The sequence below is a fragment of the Mesoplodon mirus genome (assembly GCF_964341445.2).
Source record: "Mesoplodon mirus genome assembly, chromosome: 14".
NCBI classification, from domain to species: Eukaryota; Metazoa; Chordata; class Mammalia; order Artiodactyla; family Ziphiidae; genus Mesoplodon; species Mesoplodon mirus.
Window position 1 is genome coordinate 42,414,777 of NC_138990.1, and position 7,437 is coordinate 42,422,213.

The following is a 7,437-nucleotide window of genomic DNA, read 5'->3' on the forward strand; positions in this document are numbered from 1 at the left end:
GGAAGGGGCTTTGATTCCACCAATAAGCCCTATCAGAGGGACCAGCCCACATAAGCAATGGCGTACCTAACAGAGGAGCCAGCAACACCTTCTGAACTTTCTATTGGCTGTTCCCAAATGGGGATTTACAAGGGAAACCATTGGAGCATCCATTATTCAGCACACTCTTCACCCTTGAAGGGCTGGATACTGAATGGTGCCTTTGTTGCCAGAGAGTGGCCACTATTGCAAAGGGGTGGGATTCCCTAGACGAGTCCTTCCACAAATCAGGGAGTTCTGGAGAAGAAAGAAAATTCAACTGGAAACAAATTAAAAAGGTAAAGCCGTTTTTGCCATGGTAACTAAGGTCTGCCCATACCTAGATTTATTTCGTTGACTGAAGTGGTTGTGTGGGTATAAGTGATTTTTGAAGAGCAAATTAAAAAGACTTTGTATAAGTCCCAGTAGACAACAATATAGTATTAGCTAACGGCAGCTGCCATCTCTAAAATAATTACTTTTATAATAATCTGCTTATTAATGAAGTGATCTGCAAAATGGATAATGGTTTCTTAAGATTTAAAGCACAGGGATTCTTCCTTCCACTTCATTTTGCTTTTTTTGCAAAAGTATACTGTGAAGTAACGCAAAATTTGCTGACAGATTTTACATACAATAATTTCAGAAATGCATGTTCAAGTACTATGAATTAACCCATATTTCTTGTATTGTGCCCTTAAATTATTCCCTCTGGTGAGAGAAATGTTCTAAAATTGGTTGTGGTGATGCTTGCACATCTCTGTAAATTTACTAAAATTGCACAGTTAACATGGGTAAATGTTTCGGTCTGTGAATTATAACTCAATAAAGCTGTTTTGGGGGAAAAAGGGAAAAAATAAAATCAATTGAACATTTAAAAAATAATTTTCTCTGTTTCCCCAATCTTATCACAGAAATGTTGAGTGTTGAGAGGGGAGTGTTCCAGGGAAAGGTGGCAACTACACAAAAGTGAGATGCAAGCATGGGGAAAAGAAGATCCAAGAGTCCTAGCACCACAAACTGAACAATGGACACAAGTTAGCAGTGGAATGTTATTTTTAAGACATCAAGCCCACTATTAGGAAACGTTCTAAAAGCAGCACCTCTCATGCCTTAACACCAGAGTTCCGGCAGGAAAACAGACCCCGGGTGCTCCCAAACCCAGCACTTCCTCACTCGCTGCTCCTGCTACTTCCTTTTATCTTCATTAATTACCACCTTGTTTAGTCCTTATGTTGTCTAGTAAAGGTTAGTATCCACAGACATGTGGACTCTGACCTCTCCAAGGGCAGGAATTACGTTGTATTTTCCTTGTACCCAGAGTCAGTGAAAACCCCAGTGCCTAGCACAAAATAGGTGCTTAGTAAGGGCAGTTCCTATCTTTTTAGCTGAGTACCTGGCATAAACAAAGTGTTCAAAATGCTTCCTTCCCTTCTAAACTCTCAGGTACTCAATCAATACCAACCTTATAACATAGGCTTGATGAAAGCTGCCATGGCATTTGCATGCCATGGCATGCCATGTGAACCATCTAGAAAACACCTGCCAGGAGGGTGAGCTGGATCCCACACAACATCCCAACAAGTGAACAGGACCTGAACCCAGTGGACCCAAGGCCCTTCCCCTCCTCTCCCACCATCCAGCCACTGCTCAACGTCACAGTCAGATCACAGCCTCTATCCCCCCCCCCGCTTCCTGCACCCTCTGGAATCTCTTGCTGGCAAATACAGCCTGGTGTCATCAGTGATCATCCCCCCAACATGTGCCTCAGGCCTCTCTCCAGCCAAGCTGTGCTCAACCCACATCCAGCTCAGTTTTGACCCAGAGCCCAGCCCTGAACAGCTAAACACAATGAGAACTGGCAGCAGATGGATTGTGGGCAAGGCTGACACACTGTGGTTCCAAATGGTCAAGGTGCAGCACGCTGGAAGGGTGACCAGAGAAAAGACATGCATGTTCATTGGCATGCCCATCGTCCCAGAGCAGCAGTGAGTGGCAGAGCCAGGACTAGAACCCAGGGCCCTTGACTTTGGACCCAGTCTCCACCATGAGTTGGTCATGTGACCTTGAGCACAGCTCTAAGCCTCAGGGTCCCCATCCGTAAAATGAGGCACTGGCTTTCTCCCTCAGCTTTGCAGATGCTGGAAGAAATGTTCCAGCCCAGAGGGACAGGAGACTCCTCCACTGCCCACCTCAGCAGGGCCTGAGCTCTAGTTTCAGGGGAAGTGGGCTCCAACCAGATGCCACCACTTTTATATCTGCCCTGGGGCCTAAATGCCATTGTCATCATTCTGCTCCTGTTGCCTCACTGAATCACTATGGTTTTAGCCTGCATTTCTGGGATCTTTTTACACTCTACCTGACAACTCTGTTACTTTGGGTTAAAAACAAACTTTTACAGCTGTATAGCCTTTAGTCTACAAAGACTGTCAGATCTGAATTCAGAAAATAACACTGTTCCAAACTCCTGTTTCTGAGAAGGCCCAAGGTGACAAAATCCAGGAGGGGCAAAAGCTGTGCGCTAAAGGTGCTAAGGAGATATAGCAGGGGAGGCCACTTAAATTTCATAGGTAGACAGAAATGTCTGACTTATGTAACATTTCAGAAAAATAAGCTGCAATAATGACACCACTATTTTAACACCATTAAAGAAAAGCAATTATTAGTGCTGAGAATTAAGGGCTCTGAGAATAATAAAAACATGCGCAGTATAGTGTCAAAGTGGTGAGATCCCCAGCTCTTAGAGTCAGAACCCAGCTTGAATCCCAGCCTCCCTGTTTTCATGGAGGTATAGTGTGTTACTTAACTGTTCCACAGCTCCAATTCTCCATTTGTTAAGTGGAAATAATGTCCAACTCTTCAAGACAGTGAAGGATCAAATTAAATGAGATAATATATAAATGGCTTGTAGTAGACAGAGTAACAACCCTCCCCAAAATGTCATCATCCTAGTCCCCAAAACCTGTGAATATGGTATCTTATATGGCAAAAGGAACTTTGCAGATGTGATTAAACTAAGTACCTTGAGATGGGGAGATGAATCTAGATGGGCAAACCCAATATAATCAAAAGAGCCCTTCTGAGAGGGAAGTAACAGGATCAGGGTTGGAGCAGATATGATAACAGAAGCAGAGAGAAAGAGAGAAGACAGACAGATTTAAGATGCTACATTGCTAACCTTGAAGACAGAGGAAGGGGCCAAAAGCCAAGGAATGCAGGCAGCCTCTTGAAGCTGGAAAAGGCAAGGAAAGGACATTCCCCTAGAGCTACCAGAAGGAACAGAGCCTTACAGACACCTTGATTTTGGACTTCTGACCCCTGGAACTGTATGATAATACGTTTGTATTGATTTATGCCATGAATTTTGTAGTTATTTGTTAAAGCAGCAAAAGAAACAAAAGACAACAACAAAACAACAACAAAAAAAACTGGTACAGGATTTTGGAGCCTACTTTAGCACTGTGCCTGGCACATGTTATCACTAAATGGTAGCCAGTAATAGTAGCTACTAATATTTGAAGGGACTCCAATGGTTTCTTTGTGGCCAAACACCCAAGGGATGCCCTCATCCCTTCCTTGAAGTCCCAACAAGGGATTTTCTCTCTCCACTTGGTCATGTCCATTGACAGATGCTCCTATCTCTGAGCAGCCTGTTGTTTGGGGCAGCTGTGAGATGGCTGGAGAGGGTTCATGCTCATGTGGACCTGAAATCTTCCCATCTGGCCTTTGAAGTCTGCCTGGGTCCCTCTGCTCCTGAGACCCCTTCAGATAACTGCATACAGGTCTCAGCTAACCCCACAGGCTTCACAGCTACCCTCTGAGTCCGTACAGGGCTTTGGGCAGCTGCACAACATCTTTGGTGCCTCTCAAACTGCAGCTGCTGCCTCTTAGCCCTGGACTTGTGCAGGGGACTGTTTGGACCCACATGCTCAATCCTATCATTTGTCTGTTTCATCTCATATCATTACATTTAGCTTAATATTTGAGCCTATTCTTCGGGCCTTATTATGCCAACCAATGTATTCCCTACACATCATCTCAAAATTTCAGGATTAACTAAGTCATTTACGTCTGCATCACTAATAAAAACATCAGATGGAACCATGGCTGTGGCCTTTCACTAGAAATGTACTTTCACACTGATAGTGATTAGCATCTTTGGCTATGTATTACCCAAATACTAGTCTGCAGTTGAAATTATCTTACACACAAATTTATCATGAGATTCCTTGACAAATACCAGTCTGAGGTATGCTTTGCGTCTACCATAGCTAACACAATTCCCTGACATAATAATCTAGAAAGCCTATCACAAAACTGGGAATACAGTTTCCTGGTTGTGGCTTGCTCTTAAAGAAGCCACACAGGATTTTAGAGAATTCTCCATTTTTCATATGCTCACAAATCAGCCTTAAATAATCAACTTAATGAGGGTGAACAGAATATCCCCACTTCTGACGTCTACATAATCTTTTCTCCTCTTTACTAATAAAAGCTATATTTTCCCATCTCTAGCGTTCCATTTTCTTTCCCACTCTCCGTGTTCCTTAAAGATTATCAGCAGAGGCTCTACAGCTCCGGTGGTGAGGTCTCCCTACTCCCTGGGGTGTAATTTATCCTGGCCAAGAGACTTGAGCTCATTTACAGCAGGTTGGTGCTTGTTACAATCTCCTTACTCATCTTGAACTTCAATTTTCTCTTACCACAGTTTTCTTTTTCTTTTTAGTCAGTAGATTGTTCTCCTCGGCAAAGAAAAAGGAGGTAAAATCCCGTTTTTTTGCTGCCATTCTAAAAGGCAAATAGCATCACGTTACTTGGTCTACTCTAAACCCATGAGTGGCTGGCTTCCCTTCGCCTCCAACAGGGATTCTCAAACTCCTCTAAGGTGCTTGTTAAAAATGCAAATCCTCCAGAGAATTCCCCTCTCGATTGCTGTATTAGTTAGGGTAACACTAGCTGCGAAAACAAACAAACCCAAAATAATGAAACAGCTCAAACACAATAGAATTTTATTTCTTGTTTTCTTGAAGCCCCAAAATGGGTGTTCCAGATCAGTGGTTGGCCCTCTCCAAACAATCATTCAGAGACCCAGAGCTTCCTGGGTTTTGTTGCCCTGCCGTCTTTAACATGTGGCTTCTAAGATTCCTATGTTTGCCTGCATCAACATGGAGACAGGGAAAAGAGCATGGAAAGCATGCAGGGCAGATTTTAATGGGTCAGGTCTGGCAATGGCACATATCACTTCTATTCATATGTCATTGACATGAGCGCACCTAACTAAAAAGGAGACTAGGCAATACAGTCTAACTGCAAAGGGCGCTGGGAGATGTAGTCCAACTGCAAAGGGCGCTGGGAGATGTAGTCTAGCTCAGGAAGAAGAGAACATGGTTATGGTGAACTGTCTGCCGGTGTGGATGTAGGGTTAGGCTTAGGAATCAGCCTCCCATGTGATCCTGATGTAGGACCCCGCTTTGAGCACACTGCCCCATTAATCCTCAGTGTAGAGTCTCCGAGGCCCCATGTGAGATGGCCTCCTCTTTCTTTTCGAGCCCTGTCGGCACTCTCCACCCTGCTCTAATCGTATGAAGCACAGTGGCACTCAGTAAGTGTTTGCGCCACAGAAACCCGCAGTATTAGACATCTTACCACAATCACCAACCAGATCCTTTCTTGATTTTCTGCTCATGTCAAATAAGAAAAGCTGTTTTGTAATCCTGACCATTTTGCTGCCTTCATTAATTGTATCTCATTAGGTGTGTGTAACTCGACGACATCTATGCCCTTTCTGTCCTTTTTCCAGCTGCACTCAAAGGTGAACTTTCCCACGGTCACTCTGGTTTCATCAACACCCATTCCCACCTGACTATTTCTCTTCAAGAGCATTGGCAACTACACATTAAGAATTCTATCAACAAGAGTTCTTGAGCCATCTTCCCTTTCGGAATCTCGTGTAATGTCTCCTGATCTCTTGGGGACCTTCAGAAGCCTGAAAACCTGAAACCCCGTGAACACCTCCTACCATGCCCACTCTTTCCCTCCCTGAACCCATGGAATCTAAGACAACTGTTGTAGAAGTCAGCCTCCAAGATGGCTCCCAAGGAGCCCACCTCCCAGTATCCACAGCTTTGTGTCCCTTCTCACGTTAAACCTCTGTTGGTCTATGTTGTTTGTCCAAGATTAAGTTATAAAAGACATTACAGCTTCTGTCTTGGCCTCTCTCTCTCAGATCACTTGCTGCTCAGGGAGAAGCCAGCTACCATGTCTTGAGGCAGCCCTGTAGAGAGACCCACATGGCAAAGAACTGAGGCCTCGAGCCCGCAGCCATGTAAGTGAGCTTGGAAGCAAATCCTCCAGTCCCAGTGGAATCTTGAGATAACTGTAGCCCCAGCTGACATCTGACTACAGCCTCATGGGAAATCCTGAGCCAGAGCCACCCAGAAACACTGTTCCTGGATTCCTAACCCTCAGGCACAGGGTGAGATAATAAATGTTGCATAAGCTACTAAGGTTTGGGGAAATTACTAATACAATTGGGGGCTTCTCTCTTATTCTAATCTTAACTTCCAGTGTCCTTTAGGTCAGATTTCAGTGGCATGAATGGTATGACCAAAGGCTGGGGATGCCCAGAGCTTACCAGTGTGAGGCACCTGGTATACGCTTACGTAGTGAAAAGGCACAACACGACATCAGACTTCCATTCTGATTTTGAGACGTGCGTCCAGAATGAGCCAGCCACATCCCCACTCTAGCCAATGGATTGTATCACACTCCCTACTGATGAAAGAACATCTGCCCCTCTCTCTGTGTGTCTGCATTAAAATTTTTAGACTCAGGATTCATCAATTCCCACCTCCTTTGTTGTAAGGAATATAAGAAAAAAAATGTAAAGAAAATTAAAGGCTCAGAACAGTGTCTGGCACATAGTGCTAAACTAATATCAGCTATTATTGATATATTCATCATCGGTACATCATTATTTTATATACTGTCACCCCAACTAACATCTCTGTTGCTTTTGAACAATACATACACATCTACTGCCACATGTCAATCTTGACTCCCAGGAAAAACAGCCCTGATTATAATGATGAGTTGATATCTGCAACCCTTTTAAAATCTTAAGTTCATTAATAGGATTTATCTGCAGATTGGTATATAACCATCTCAGATTCCAAATATTGCTCTCTTTCCAAGTCCTAGGTTTTTCTAAACCTGCTATTCTAATGCTAAGTTCTGGTTATTTCTAATGAAATTTTACATTAGCCAAAACTCTCTGGCTAATTTTGAAACTGATCTGAAGCTACACTGAAATTATCAAGGGTTTAGCATTAAGCTAGAAGATACCTACCTGTTGCTTTCTAGGAAAATTCACAACCGCCTAAATGAAATATGTCCAATTTGCAACGCTTTTCCTGAATT